Genomic DNA, 17315 nt, shown 5'->3' with positions numbered 1-17315 from the left:
CTTTCCAGAAGAAAAAATGTTGGAAAAATCAAAAAGCTAGGCTGCTACTATCACACATGGTCCTATATTCCTCAGCTTCCACCAGTGATTGTATACAAGAGGCATTGGGGGCCCATATGCCATTCAATGGTACAGTTTGTAGTTGGAGTTTAGGAGAATAATGAACTTTAATGAATAGAAAAAGGTTATACATTTCCACTGTACTTTTACTCAGTTCTCACCCAAAAACAATAACGTTATAAACAGTTGTATGAAGTGGATTAAGAGGGATGGGGGAAAAGACCAAAAACAAAGTCAACTGAGAATACACAAAAATAAAATGATAAAATAAAAAAAGGAAGGGAAAGATGAAAAAAACAAAACAAAATGTCAAAATACCGACAGCGGCATACCGACAGTCAGAATTCCAACAGATTTTTGTAAGTATTATAACCCTTACCCTAACTCTCCCCTTAACCAAGCTCTCCGCAGCCTAACCCTAACCCTCCCATCCCGCAGCCTAACCCTAACCCTCCAGTCCTGCAGCCTAACCCTCCCTCAGCCTAACCCTCCTCCTAACTTTAATACTTACCACCACAATCTGTTGGTAGTCTGACAGTCAGGAAGCTGCTGTCGATATTGTGACCCTCAGCATCCTGACTGTCAGGATGCTGACTACATCCCTTGCTCTGGGGTCTGGATAAAAAAAAGGGGAAGAGGGTGGAATCCAAGCAATGCAATCATTTAATCATCTTTGCCTAGAACTACTGTGTAACTATTATAGAATTAATGTAGACAGTTAAAATTCCCATCAATTCCAATACAACTTAGGCTTTTCTCCCCTGATCAAAGAGAAGAATAACGGAGGGCTCGAATGAGCCAGTAGTGACTTAAACCAGGAGGCTGGGCTTTGGCCAGGGTGGTGATCATTGTGTTGGGGCCAACCTATGAAATCCTCAGTGGGAGGAGTAGGGACAGAGCTTATTTAAGGTCAGGCTTAAAAGCCTAAGCCTCTTTCCTGTGCTTAAGTGTTCAGCACCTTTCTGCATTGGTGCGTCGAGGCTGGTGCCGGGGGGCACGGCATAGCCCATTACCTGGACGACTTTCTGTAAGTCAGCCCTACTGATTCCCCACATTGCGGGGTTTTATTAGATTCCGTTCAGGCCCATTTTTCCTTTTTTGGGGTTCCGATTCCCCGCGAGAAAACCTTGGGCCCCGTCTCCCGACTGTCCTATTTGGGTATAGAAATCGATACCTCGGATGGCTGCTGCAGGCTTCCAGCTGAGAAGATTCTCAAGTTGAAACAGGCCATTCAGGATTGCCTGGCTGCAGGTAAGGTTACACTGCGACAGGCGCAATCCCTCCTTTGTTTGCTCAATTTCTCATGCAGGATGATCCCCATGGGTAGAGTATTTTCCAGGAAGCTCCAGTGTGTCACCGCGGGGGGTTCGCAGGGCACACCATTTTATTCTGCTCTTTGCTGAAATAAAAAGGGATCTATCTATTTGGCTCTCTTTTCTAGCCGACTTTAATGGCGTTCTCTTGTGGCTGCCCCCTTCGGTTCCCAGCTATCAGTTACAGTTGTTCACTGACACCGCCGGCTCATCGGGGTTTGGGTGTTACCTCCAAGGGTCATGGTGCGCTGCCCCCTGGCCTGTGGAATGATTTTCCAGGGGTTTAAATAAAGACCTTCAACTCCTGGAATTGTTTCCCATTATGGTTGCGCTGGAGCTGTGGGCCCCTGTGTTGCGTGATAGGAGTATTGTTTTTCGATGCGACAACCTGGGAGTTGTGCATGCTGTTAATGGACAGCGCGCCTCTTCCTTGCCGGCTTTACGCTTGCTCACGCAGTTAGTGCTGCGTGGCTTACAATGTAACATCTTGTTCAAGACGATTCACATTCCGGGCTCGAATAATAATATTGCTGATGCGCTCTCCCGTTTTCACTGGGACAGGTTTAGGTCGCTTGCTCCTGAGGCTTGCTTAGTTGGTGAGCCTTGCCCCCCCTATGTTTGGCAGGTCATCGAGCCGCCATGGAGGGCCTAGCCGAGCAATCCCTTGCTCCAGCTATGTTGCGGGCCTATCAGAAGGCTTGGTCCAAATGGGAAAGCTATCTCCATCACCGTGGACGCAGAGGTGAGAGCACGCATGGCTCAATGTTTTCTTTTGTTTGGAGTCTTTATGTCTCTGGTCGGTCCCGTGCGGTTGCCTCGCTCATGCTGGCGGGCATTTCTTTCTTTTCACAACTGAAAGGGCATCCAGACCTTACAAAGAGCTTTGCGGTTATTAAGGCCCTTAAGAGGTAGCCTCGCACCACACCTCGGCCTGTTGATAGGAGACGGCCGATTGATACTCTCCTTTTGCTTAAGCTTCTAGCGGTGGTGCCTGCGGTTGTGGTTTCTCATTTTGAGGCTAAGATTTTTGTTTGGCATTTTCGATGGCGTTTCACGGCGCTTTCCGAATTTCGGAACTAGTTGCTCCTTCTAAATTAGCGGTCTCGCCCATGTCCTGTTCAGATGTTAGTATTGGGGAGGGGGCAGTGTTGTGCAAAATACGGCATTCTAAAACTGATCAAATGGGTCGCGGCCGTTGGGTCTCCCTAACGGCTTGCAAAGATGACCGGGTTTGCCCAGTCCATCTGACAAAACTTTACCTGGCATTGCGGCCCGTAGTTGGCGGCGCATGGTTGTTTCATGCTGACAGTTCGCCTCTTACCTAATATCAGTTTCAATTCATTTTTAGACGCTGTTTGCTTCACATTGGCGTCTCCCTAGGGGATTTCGGTACCCTTTCTTTTAGAATTGGCGCAGCTACTTCTGTCGCCACGGCTGGCCTATCGGTTCCGCAGATTATGGCTCTGGGGCATTGGAAATCGGCTTGCTATAAGCGTTATGTTAGGACGGTGGCCACTGGTTGAAACTACTGTTGCGTTTTGCTGCATGTTCTGTCTGCCTATGTGTCATGTGTTTGTTCATGTGGTTTTTCTTGTTATAAATGTTGTTGTTTGTCTTGTAATGTCTCCCCTGTCCATCCTACTCGGGTAATACTTGCCACTTGTCACTTGTAACAAGTGGGGGTCTTGAGGGATTTTATTTTACCTGTCTAGACGGACTAATTCGGCCAAACTTACAGTCCCTCAGCAGGTTTTTGGTTTACCTCTCGCCGAGTTGTTTTGTTTTTTTCTCTCTCCACCCAACCTCCACCTCCCCACCCTCCCTGCTTTTTCCTTGTCATTCTCTGCTGTTGTCCAAGTTAATTTAGATTCAAAACTTAAAATTAAAATTTGTTTGTTCTATGTTTCAGTATGCAGCTACAATTAAATTGGTTATAAAATATAACTTAATGCAAATTTAATTTTATAGTTTAAAGTTTGTTTTTTTGACTAGTCTGTTCAAACTGAACATTAATTGCTGCTTAGTTAGAATCTAGTTATACTCAGTTTTCTCATGGCTGCTAAATCAGTTTGTGTTACGCTCATGTCTGTGTCTTTTCTGTTAATTACTCTATCTTCAATTACTAATTTTTATAGGCCTGATATTTGATGTTAGGGATGTTTGGATTGTGGGCCACTCGTTTGTATTTTGGGCAGAAAGGTCCACACATGCCAAGGACCAACTGTTATGGCCTGCGTCCGTGAGGATTCGCTGGCTAGGTTTTAGGGGTCTGCGTTGGGAGTCTTTCAAGCCCAGGTTGATAGCCGCAGTACGGCAATTTGGTGTCCCCAAGGTGCTGCTAATACATCTCGGTGGGAACGATATTGGTTCCAGGATAGCCCTTGAGCTACGGCTTAACATTGTGTCAGACCTCCTCCTCATTATGGGCGCGTGGCCTTTCTGTACTGTTATGTGATCCTGCATTACCCCTAGGCAGCAGTGGCGTGGCGCTCATTCTCCTAAGGCTTTGGACGAGGCTCGTAAAAGATCAGTGCTGCTGTGGAGAAATTTATGCTTTCTCATAGAGGTTTTGTAATTACACATCCTTTAATAAGGTACCGTGATAAGCATCTCTTTAGGCCTGATGGGGTGCATTTGACGGAGGTTTGGTCTTGTTTGTGGGAAGTTTGTTCACAAGCATAGAGCAGGTGGTTTAGTGCGTATGGTGGTGGGCTGCAATTCTCTGAGGTAGAATCATGCATTGGCGAGAAGTACGGCTTATCATCAGCCCGGGTGTAGTGTGTGTGCATTGGGTGTGCTCACCTTCTATTATGTGTAGAGAAGTACTGTACCACCTCTAAGGGGGCAGTACAGCCATCCAAGGATGGTGTTGTGTTCGGTAGAAGGTCTATGCTTAATTCCCAAGTGCAGGGTTTGACATCCACAGGGCGGACTCCGCCCGCAATGCTGTGTTTTTGTTGTTGAGTTTGCATTGTTGGGCTACTCTGTGTAAGTGCCGTCCTTCCATCCACCATACAATATATTTAAAATATTTAAAATAGTTACATTATTTTCTTAAATAAATAGCCGACCTGTTTTAAAATCCATTACTGTCTCCGTGTATTTATTGTTAGATAGGTTTGAGGTGTTTATATGGTTATGGTATAATGATCACACACACTGGGCACACATTAGCCGTTACTAGGTTTAGAATAACGGAGGGCTCGAATGAACCAGTAGTGACTTAAACCAGGAGGCTGGGCTTTGGCCATGGTGGTGCTCATTGTGTTGGGGCCATCCTATGAAATCCTCAGTGGGAGGAGTACGGACAGAGCTTATTTAAGGCCAGGCTTACAATCCTATGGCCTCTTTCCTGGGAATCATTTGCCCGCCCTCCCTTACCCCAGGGTTCATTGTTTGTTAGCTATAATCTTGTGTGACAGGAAGTATGGCTTATCATTAGCCCGGGTGTAGTGTGTGTGCATTGGGTGTGCTCACCTTCTATTATGTGTAGAGAAGTACTGTACCACCTCTACGGGGGCAGTACAGCCATCCAAGGATGGTGCTGTGTTCGGTAGAAGGTCTATGCTTAATTCCCAAGTGCAGGGTTTGACATCCACAGGGCAGACTCCGCCCGCAATGCTGTGTTTTTGTTGTTGAGTTTGCATTGTTGGGCTACTCTGTGTAAGTGCCGTCCTTCCATCCACCATACAATATATTTAAAATATTTAAAATAGTTACATTATTTTCTTAAATATATAGCCGACCTGTTTTAAAATTCATTACTGTCTCCGTGTATTTATTTTTAGATAAGTTTGAAGTGTTTATATGGTTATGGTATACTGATCACACACACTGGGCACATATCAGCCGTTACTAGGGTTAGTAAAACAAACAAAACAGAATAGTGCATTTATCATTGATACTCTTTCCTTTTTGATATATACTGTGACAGTACAAACACAAATTGGTTTAAAATATGTACAGACTGATGACAGAAACAATGTACAGCTATCTATACTCTTCCAAAGGAAGATGCAAAGGGTCAAACATGACCAATTGTACAAGACTCTCAGGGTTAGGAACTGGACGGCAGTGGCGTAATGAGGGTGGGGCAAGCAGGGCATGTGCCCCAGGCAAAAGAGCAGAGGAGGAGCCTGTGCAGCTTGGCAGTATTGGGATCAGATGGATGCTTCTATCTGTGCTGGACTCAGCCCCGCCCACTGTCTCAGTGGCAAGCAAGTAGTGATTGAATACCCTTCTACATTATATGCCCCACTCTCGGACTGCAGCCAGAGTCAACGGGGTGGGCCCGGTCCAGACAGGGAGAGCAGCAGCAGGAGTAGTGAATATTTCACACTGAAATTGAATCTGGGGCAGATGTACTAAGCTCTGGAAAGTGATAAATTGGAAAGTGATAACCTACAAACCAATCAGCTCCTAACTGTCATATTTCAAATACAGCCTGTAACATGGAAGTTAGGAGCTGAGTGGCTGGTAGTTTATCACTCTCCAATTTATCACTTTCCAGAGCTTAGTACATCTACTGTGAGGACTCGAGCAGGTATTGAACTTAAAGCTTTAGCTGTTAAAGTAAGGCAGTTACAGTGGTGGCTGGAGGCAGAATTAGGAATGGCAGATAGTTAAAATGGGGACATGTGCTGGCAATGGCAGGCAGTGATAATGGGAAATAAGCTGGGATTGTCAGGCAGGGATAGTGGGAACATGTGCTGGGAATGGCTGGCAGGGATAGTGGGAAAATTTGCTGGGAATGGCAGGCAGGGATAAATGGGGACATTAGCTGGTAATGGCAGGCAGAGATAGTGGGAAGATGTGCTGGGAATGGCCAGCAGTGATAGTGGGACAATGTGCTGGGAATGGCAGGCAGGGATAATGGGGACATAAGCTGGGAATTGCAGGCAGGGATAGTGGGGACATAAGCTGGGAATTGCAGACAGGAATAGTGGGGACATGAACTGGAAATGTCAGAAAGTGATAGTGAGGACATGTTCTTGGGATGGCAGACAGGGATAGTGGAATGGCAGGCAGGGATAGTGGGGATATGTGCTGGGAATGGCAGACAGGGATAGTGGAATGGCAGGCAGTGATAGTGGGGACATGTTCTTGGAATGGTAGACAGGGATAGTGGAATGGCAGGCAGTGATAGTGGGATATGTGCTGGGAATGGCAGAAAAGGATAGTGGAATGGCAGGCAGTGATAGTGGGGACATGTTCTTGGATGGCAGACTGGGATAGTGGAATGGCAGGCAGTGATAGTGGGATATGTGCTGGGAAAGCAGTCTTCCTGGTCCCCTTATGGGATGAAAATCCACTCCTAGCAGCAGAAGTTGGTGCAGGATTCTCAAGAAAGACACAACGTAAGACCTTAAGGGGTACATTTAATTTACTAAAGTGAGAGTTTTTAGAAGTTAGTTTTAGAAGTGATGTTGCTTGCCCATAGAAAATAATCAGATTCTAGCTATTATCGTCTAGAAAGTGATGTTAAGTAGAATCTGATTGGTTGGTTGCAACATCACTTGTAAAATGCACTTCTAAAAACTCTCACTTTAGTAAATTAAATTTACCCCATAATATCTTTGTGCTGGTTAAGTGGAAGTGGCCACTAACTAATTGTTTTTTTAATGCACCTGTACAGGTTGGGGATTGCTTTTTCATATGAAAAGCACTACTAGAAGTCTTCGTGGTCCCCTTCTCGGATGAGAAAATCCAGTAAAAATAATATTTGTAAATGCCTCCTCCCCTCCCCTTCTCCCTCATAAATTTACTTCAGAATAAAAAAATTAAATTAAATTTACTACCAAACCCTTCCTGTCCCTGCCTTCAACTACATACATACTCCAACTTCCTCAGGCCTCTCTTGAATAATGAAAACATTTGTTTCCTGATGTGCCATGTTGGCAGTTGAACTGCCACATTTTTGTGCCGTCCATTGCTGCTGCATAGCTTAGTCAGCCAGCTAGCTTGGTGCAAATTTTGGGCCTAAACTGGGTGAAAACAATATAGTGAGCTGTGAGGTGGTCAAAATTGACAGGAAACGAGTGGAAATAAATGTTATTGAGATTAATAATACTGTAGGAACAAAAACAGGCCCATTTTATGTGATTTTAGCTGTTTTTATGATTTTTTAAGAAAGGTTGAGGTTTTGGCAAAACCAATCCAGATTCAAAACCAGGGGAGATCCAGATCCAAAATCAAAACACGGGGGTTGACGCACATCTCTAGTAATTACTGTGGAACAGCATGCTGGGATGTGCACACATTTGTTTCAAACAACTATTCCTGAGTTTTCAATTACACTCTTGTATTGCACAATTTGTAATGTTTTTATACAAGGAACATGATGTAAATGATTAGAGCACTGAAATTTATTTGCAAAATGTAAACACATCACATTATGAAACACTTTATACTACATACAGTTAAATGTCATTGCATTCATGCCTCAGAAACAAAATTGCATTGAGTGAATATACAGACCTATACTGGACTGTGCAATCACTCAATGCAATGGAGAGCACCTGTTACTTAATTGTGTGTATGCATCGACAACCATCGAAACCATACGTACAATAGTGGGTAACCTGACCCTCCCGTAGACTTTGATGCATCTTCTGCAAGCAGTGACAGCTCAGGCTGCATAGAGTTTCTCAATGCCTAATTTATGCACGCCTCTTCAATGGCGTTGAGATACACTGACACACCTGCGTTCAAACGACCACACCCCGTGGAATGGGTAGGCCGGCGGTTCGATTCCCGTCAGCGGCAGCCCGACAGGAGCAGAGTCCGACGCAGCGGAAGCCCGACAGCGCTGGAAATCCCGATCGTGGATAGGTAAGTATCCACTAACCTAACCCCCCTAACCCTAACCCTCCTTAGGGGTGCCTAACTCTAACTTCCCCCCCAAGTGCCTAACCCTAATCCCCCCTCTAAGTGCCTAACCCTAACCACCCCCTTCCCCGCTACCTAAACCTAAGTCCCCCGGGGGGGTGCCTAACCCTAAGTCCCCCCCGGGGGTGCCTAACCCTAACCCTCCCTCCCCCTAGCCTAACCCTAACCCTCCCGGGGGTTGCCTAACCCTAAGTCCCCCCCGGGAGCCCTAAACCTAACCCTCCCCCCCCACGGCTGTCCGCCTAGCGGCGCCCGGCATCACTACGATCGTGATGCCGGGCACCGGTCTCCCGGCATCGGGGAAATGCGGGCGTCTACATCTAGATGCCCGGCATTTCACCCTTGCCGGGATAAGACAGTCGGGAAGCCGGCTGCCGGTATATAGGCAGTCGGCTTCCCGATTGCTTCCCCACCCCGTCACCACCCATTACTGCTTGTCAATCAATGGGTGATATGTCTGTGTGCTGTCTGCACTCGCATTCCCTTTTGCAGCCCCTGGTTTGCACACTGCATCTTAAATACGTGCGCAGATCGCAAACATTGGGCGAGTGCATGCAAACAGAGCACTGACCTAACATAAACCTTATGAAAAGAATACAGTAAAGTAAGGATACAATAAAATTCAATTGTGAAATGTAATGAATTGAAACCAGTAAAATCACAAATGATGTTTATATAATTGGTAAGATGTTTATTTAATAGGTGGCCGATGGTGTTAGCGGACAATGCAGCAAGGTGACAGCCTCGGCCCAAGCGGATCTTTTCATCACCTTCTAGGGGCACATTCCAGATGGATGACAGAAGGTGTGCTACAACGAGCTGTAGTCTTCATCTAAAGGGAGTTCAATTCAAGTTTCAGATCATCAGTTCATAGGAAGAATTAATCATTTATGTTTTGACAATAGTGAGAATACTCTAAAAATAACAGCAATGACAGGGAAATTGTACCCAGAATACAATTCCCCAAAGAATTCTTAGGAGAAAAAAATGTAATACAGGTTGAGTCTCCCATATCCAAATTGCTTGGGACCAGGGGTATTTTGGATATCGGAATATTCCGTATTTTGGAATAATTGCATAAAATAATGAAATATCTTGGGAATAGGACCCAAATCTAAACACAGAATGCATTTATGTTTTATATAAACCTTATGCACACAATATTTTTAAGAATTTTGTGGCTCAAACAAAGTTTGTGTACATACATGAAATTTATTTATGTTTCATATTGACCTTATACACAAAGCCTGAAGGTAATTTTATACAATATTTTTAACAATGTTGTGCATTAAACAAAGTTTGTGCACATTGAACAATCAAAAAACAAAGTTTTTACTATTTCAGTCATGCTCAAAAATTCCGTATTTTGGAATACTCCGCATTTCGGAATATTTGGATATGGGAGACTCAACCTGTAACAAAGTTTAAGCAATCAGAGTTTTAGGTATGCAAAAAAAAATAGTGTTTTTTTTTTTATTTTTTTTAACCCAACTCTTAAATTGTAATCCAATGGGATTGTGTTATACAGTATAAGGAATCCACAGGAAATATTTAAAATTTTTCACACAATCCTACACTAGCCACTGTACACTAACGATGGCTATAAACTAGCCACTATACACTAATGATGGCTATACACTAGCCACTATACACCAATGATGGCTATACACTAGCCACTATACACTAATGATGGCTATACACTAGCCACTATACACCAATGATGGCTATACACTAGCCACTATACACTAATGATGGCTATACACTAGCCACTATACACTAATGATGGCTAAACACTAGCCACTATACACTAATGATGGCTATACACTAGCCACTATACACTAATGATGGCTATACACCAGCCATCAGATTATGGAACTGTTTTATACAACAGATACATAATTGAGTATCTGCTTTATATGCTAGCCACCAGATTGGGGTTGCTTAGTATACAGGTTACCAGATTGGATTCCTTATACATGCAGATCATCTCCACCTTGGGATAACTTGTTTGAACACAAGATTTTTTTTTTTCCCAAATTAAGAAATTTTTTTTTGCTTTGCTCAGATGACAAGAGAACAGGACTGAGGACTAGTGAGCTTATCACTACATCTGGAGGTTCTCTTGAGTATTTGGGACACTATCCCTAATAGACCTTGCACTATAAAATTGTCTCTTAAACCCCAATGTGAATATGGTGTAGTCATTTACATATTATATAACTACACCTGCGTGTACTAAAGAATTTAAATTCATGAACTAAGATCTCCATATTTATATATATATATATATATATCCTCATTTATTTATACACACACACACATATATATATATATATATATATATATATATATTTGTAAGCAGATCTTTGAGTATGAATAAGATATATATATATATAATTTGCAATACACTTGCTATTATAGTTACATTAAGATCCAAAATATTTATATGTGACTTAAATGTTTTAAATATAAGTGCCGTGTCTGGGCATCATGCAGCCAGTGAGAGCTGTGAGGGGCGTAAGGCCTCCCTTCAACTCTTGCTGCACAGTTTTATCAGTGAGGCATGTGGGAGACTTAACTATTGAGAAGTGGACTTGAAATTTATATTTATTTTACATATATTGTATATATCGTAGGTCTGTTTTTTTTTACCAGAAAGGATTCCATCCTTCCTAGTATTGACCAGAATTAACTCTTTTTAGTATAGTAGCCAAAAAGAAAAATGGCCCTGCTCGTGAAAGCTTATATTCAAAAGGGAAAAACTGAAGTCGTGGCACAAGAAGGTGACATGAAGAAGGTAAGTATATGTGGAGGAGGTGGGAAGGGTAACAAGGGCCGTATTAATTAAATAGAAGTAAAGGAGCATATTTTACTAGAAGGATAGCTTCAGTCTCAAAAATGATAATGAATGACTAGATATATTATATATTATTGGAATTTATCAGTTTTTACTGGTTTATCTCTAAGTTTTATTATTTTTTATTTCATTTACAATTATAATGAACTATGGGCCCGATTCAGACCAGCTAGCTAGGCTGCGTTCGCACACAGCTGGCCATTTTTCGCTATCTGTGCATGTGCGCGAACCAGTCAAAGCGATCGGGAAGCGATCGCATGTTGAACATAGACGGCTCGCTAGAATGAGTGACAGGATGAGCCATTTGTGGGTGGTGACAGTGGAAGGTCAATGAAAATGGGGGTGTGGTGGTGCGAATGCAGGCATGCCTGAGCATTATAATTCCTTTGCAGGGGCATGCATAATTTAGACGACACGTCATAGTACACGTCACCTGGCTGTGTTACACACTGCAGCGATCACAGTGCTTGCGGTAGGGTATGGTCTTTTTTTTTTTTAATTATTATTTCTTTTTATTCTGGTTGTGACTAATGGCGCTCATGGTTTATATCATTCTATCTTGTTCCTGTATCCCCCACCCTTATGGTTTACCTTTTTCCCTTTTTTTGTACCCCCATGTTCTTTTTTCTGAAAAACCAATAAAGACTACAATTAAAAAAAAAAAAGTACCCACAATAACACTGAAAGCACTTACCTCAGGTATTGCCAGGTGTTTTCTTGGCATAGGGACCACGGGGGGTAATTTATGCAGCGCACCCCTAAAAAGAGAAAACAGACACCATTGTACCTAAATGACTCCATGAGAACATCAATTATATAACCTTCCTAGGCTGATTCACTGCAGTGGGACATTATCCTTCTCATTTTATACTCATCAGTTATTCTATATTATTATACAGAAAAATAAATACATTACGGTGACATTTTAAGTAAAATGTAATATGCTATATGATAGTCACTGAAATGCAAAAATAGCTACTGTAAGATTAGTATTTGAATGGGATCCATAACTATATATATAATGGTATATGATTAACATGTTAATAGAATTAGCTAAAATATTCTATTCGTATCTATAAATTACACTATTTTCATTATGTTACATTTCTATCCATAAATCACATTGTTACGTATTATTCATGTGATATCTGCACAAAGTACATACGTGCTTCTCATAAGCACAATGGGCTTCATTCAGAGGCGGCCGTACGGTCTATGACCGCACGGCCGCCTCGATGTTTGTCCAGTGCGCATGCGCACGAGGGAGCCGACTCCTTCGTGCGCATTCATGAGTCTCTTTCCAAAGGGGGCAAGCTGTCGATGTTGATTGACAGCTCGCCCCGTTTGGAAGGCGGGCCGGGGGGTTGCAGCCCAAACGGAGGCGTTCCCATGGGAACGCCTGCCATTTGGGGGAGGCCCCACTGACATCACAAGTGATGTCAGTGGAGAGTTTCTGTCTCTGACAGAGCCAGAAGCTCTCCGGGGCTTACGCCACAGCCAAACGACCGAAACAGAGGCGGCCGGTCAGGATGCAAGCGGCCGTCCAGTTTCTGAGCGACCGCTTGCATCCTCCGACTGCCTCTGAATGAGGGCCAATGTCCCTGGAACTGAGCCTGTTGTCCTTCCAGTCCGGCCCTATGGAAAAGAATACAGAAATAGTACAGTTATTATTGTGTCTGGTATATGTTTTGCTTCAGTTAGTCAATGGATTATAGTTTGCAAGTATAAACCACTATTAGTTCCTTTTGTTCCCAGACCAGTCACTTCCTTTGCCTAATCTGCAATCTAACCCTGTGCAATAGACACTATTGCATTATAGCATACCCCAAGGCAGCCTTTTTTTGTTACTTTTTTGAAAATATATGTTCTATTAACCACTTAACCACTGAAGGTTTTTATTTTTATGTTCACAAAATGTACCATAGATAAAATATTGGACAACTATAAAGACCAGCATATATACACACCTCCCAACCATCCATGCATGGTAACTTTTGGGGCAACTACAATATGTATGGCTGCGATAAGCAATGATGCAGATTGTTAGTCCACAACTATGATAAACAGAACCCTCTAACTGTTAATTACATGGTACAAGGATACCTGGAGGACGAGTCTCAGTTGAACACTGTTTTTTCTGGCACCCTCAGGGATCTTGTGGGCCAGACTCACGGTGCGCCTTCACCTGCAGGAGGAAGGATGGACAGCAGAGAGTCACTGACACAAGGCATACTCAGAGAACACAGGGAGGCAGGAGAATACGGGGTAGTGATAAGAATGACCAGGATACAATGGTGGAGTATTCCCCAAAGAGGTGGAACAAAGAGTATATGATGATAAAGTTTAAACAATCACAGTTTCAAACCCTGCACCCATATGCTTTAATACTTACCCCTCCGAATTCCCGCATCAGGCTGTAGCGCTGGACAAAACACCTGAAAAATGTCCACCACAGCTATATTTCCAGCATTTTACGCATGCGCAGTAGGGGAATCATGGGGACAATTGCAGGTGCAACATTTTTCCAGTGACCTGCGGACACTCTAGTGCCTGGGGTCTACAGGTGCAGTGCTGAGCACACGGGCACCCTCCTCTCTAAAAAAGCCCATGCTGAAAGCACTTACCTCAGGTACTGCCAGGTGTTTTCTAGGCATAGGAACCATGGCCTCGGGTACTGCCAGGTGATTTCTAGGCATAGGAACCACGGCCTCAGGTACTGCCAGGAGTCTCAACTGAACATTGATTTTTCTGGCGCCCTCAGGGATCTTGTGTGCCAGACTCACATGGTGCGCCTTCAGCTGCAAGAAGAAGGATGGACAGCAGAGAGTCACTGACACTGGCATACTCAGAGCACTCAGTGAGACAGGAGAATATGGAGTAGTAACAAGAATAACCGGATACACTGGTGGAGTATTCCCCAAAGAGGTGGAGCAATATAATATGTATATAATGATAAAGCTTAAACAATCATAGTTTCATATATATATATATATATATATATATATAACTAAAAAAAACTCCCCAGACCCTAGTGCACATATATTTTTCTAGGAAATGTTATTAAAATTTACATGCTGAGAATGTTTAAGAAGGGAGGCTGTGAGTGATATGTATCAAGCCTCAGAGAGAGATAAAGTACCAACCAATTAGCTTCTAACTGTCATGTTACAGGCTGTGTTTGCAATATTTAGAATCTGATTGGTTGGTACTTTATCTCTCTCCTATTTATGTCTCTAAGGTTTGATACATCTCCCCCTATGTCTGACAGGAAGAGGTTAAGAATATGGGGAGAAGGTGCGATGGGTAACTACTGTCATATCCTCAAGGGCAGTATAAATTAAAATAAATAAATGGTGATATTTTATTTCAAGAATAGCTTCATTCAAAAATACTACAATAAATGACGAGATATGTTATATATATAATTGGAATATATATGTTTTACTAGTTTTACCTGGAGGTTTTTCATGCCTTTGTTCACATTTCTTAGTTATATATATTTATCTTATCTTGTGGACCTGTCCCCTACCAATTATCTTTATTTCATTTTAATTATAATGGACTATGTTTCTGCAAGGCCATTTGTACTACAAGAAACCTATTTTTCCTTTCTCCATATTGTGTAGAAATTGTGATACTTGAGGAGTAATATAAGATGTAAATGTCAGTGTAATAAGCATTACATTGGTATGACAAAGATATATATAAATACAAGGACATAAGGAAAGTGAAAGTAGCCATAATAACTCTGAAAGCACTTACCTCAGGTACTGCCATGTGCTTTCTTGGCTTATGGACCACGGCCTCAGGTACTGCCAGGTGTTTTTTTTGCATAGGTACTGGCTTATGGAGGACGGCCTCAGGTACTGCCAGGTGTTTTCTTGGCATAGGGACCATGGCCTCAGGTACTGCCTGGTGTTTTCTTGGCATAGGGACCATGGCATCAGGTACTGCCAGGTGTTCTCTTGGCATAGGGACCATAGCCTCAGGTACTGCCAGGTGTTTTCTTGGCATAGGGACCATGGCCTCAGGTACTGCCAGGTGTTTTCTTGGCATAGGGACCATGGCCTCAGGTACTGCCAGGTGTTTTCTTGGCATAGGGACCATGGCATCAGGTACTGCCAGGTGTTCTCTTGGCATATGGACCATGGCCTCAGGTACTGCCAGGTGTTTTCTTGGCATAGGTACCATGGTGTCAGGTACTGCCAGGTGTTCTCTTGGTATAGGGACCATGGCGTCAGGTACTGCCAGGTGTTTACTTGGCATAGGAACCATGACCTCTGGTACTGCCAGGTGTTCTCTTGGCATAGGGACCACAACCTCCGGTAATGCCAGGTATTCTCTTGGCATAGGGACCATGACCTCAGGTACTGCCAGGTGTTCTCTTGGCATAGGGACCACGAGGGGCAATTTATGCAGCAAAGCCCTAAAAAGAGGAAATAGACACATTTGCACGTAAAGTACACCATGAGAATGTAACAATAGCTAAGGTTAATACAATATAATAATGTACCCATCGCTGGATATTATGGTGTATAATACGGTTAATATTTGAATAATGATAGCTAAAAAAAATAATTCATAATAATCTATTCTTATCTATAAATTACATTAATTTTCATTATTTTACATTTATTTCCATAAATCACATTGTTACATATTGTTCATGTAATATCTGCAGAAAGTATGTACGCAGAGCATCTCTTAGGACCAGTGTTACTGGAACTGGAGGCTTTGTCCTTATGGTCCTTATGTGCTGGCTCTATGGAAAAGAATACAGAAACAGTACAGTTACTACTATGTCTGGTATATGTTTTGCTTCAGTTAGTCAATGGATTATAATTTGGAAGTGTAAACCCCTATTTGTTCCTATTGAAACTTGGGCAGTCGCTTCCTTTGCCTAACCTGCAACTGTAAAGACCAGCATATGTACATATCTCCCAACCATCCCAGCACTGTAAATTGTGGCACAACTCCAATTTGTATTGCTGGGATAAGAGGTGATGCAGATTGTTAGCCCACAAGTATGATAAACAGACCCCTCAATCTTTTCTTTAAAAAAAAACAAGAATACCTGGAGGACGAGGGTCTTTCAGCTGCACTTTGTCTTCTCTTGCAGCCTCAGGGATTTTGTGGGGGGCACAAACACAGTTCCTCTCCACCTGCAGGAGGAAGGGTAAACAGCAGAGAGTTAGTTACTGGGCATTGGCACACTCAGAGCAAGCAAAGAGACAGGAGATTATGGATGGGTAACCTACGTGTCCTCACACAGACATGTAATACCACAGATGTAGCTTTATGACTGTTTGAGCCTGTAGTATATCTTTTTAGCATATTGTAATTGGCAGCTGAATTTCTAATAAAAGGTAAAACAGAGCCGTAACTAGACTTTTTGGTACCCTGTGCCAGAAAGAGCATTGGCGCGCCCCTCATTTTTCAAAGGGACATAATGCACCCAAAAAAGGGTCATGACTTCATGGGGAAGGGCCAGGGAAGAGATAGGGGAGGCCAGGAGATACTGGGGATGAAATATGAGGAAGCTACAAGCAAGAATGATAATAAACAGAAATTTGACAGGCCCAAATAGCGCCCCCTAACCTGTGGTGCCCTGTGCGATGGCACCGGCCGCACTACACTAGCTACGGCCCTGAGGTAAAAGATCACATTCCAACCAATCTTCTAATAAAATTGATTTTGAATGTTCCTAATGTTTGTTTTATTTAATAATAAATCCCTTGTTTCACCACAGTTTTATCTAGTAACATAGATAAATATGCAGTTACCCCTTGGGGGCTGCTCACCAGTGTTTTGATGTGCTTGGCCTTGCTCCCATAGGTAAGTGTGCTGCGAGAGTCTTCATAGGCAGCATCCACAGGGCTGATGTGTGTGATCATCACCATTCTGCTCCTGCCACTCAGTGCTCCCTGTGATAGATAAAGCTCTGGTTATAGGGGAGATCACTGAGGAATCCTTACAAAGTGTAATCAGCAGTTTAAAGATCTACTATTGTTTTAAACTATGTTTATGAGAAACAAATGATTGCACTAATTGTATAATATCATGATTGATTGCAGCCATTGTGTGAGATAAAACAATACAACAATGTGTTAGGAGCAATATTCCTGATGACTGAGGTTCTGGCATGGATACTATAGCCACTTTCCTTTTACCCAGAGCCTTAGCATTTTCAAAGGGGA

Source organism: Taudactylus pleione, unplaced genomic scaffold, assembly GCF_031769625.1.
Source record: "Taudactylus pleione unplaced genomic scaffold, aTauple2 ptg000381l, whole genome shotgun sequence".
NCBI lineage: Eukaryota > Metazoa > Chordata > Amphibia > Anura > Myobatrachidae > Taudactylus > Taudactylus pleione.
Note: the sequence above shows the minus strand (reverse complement) of the source record.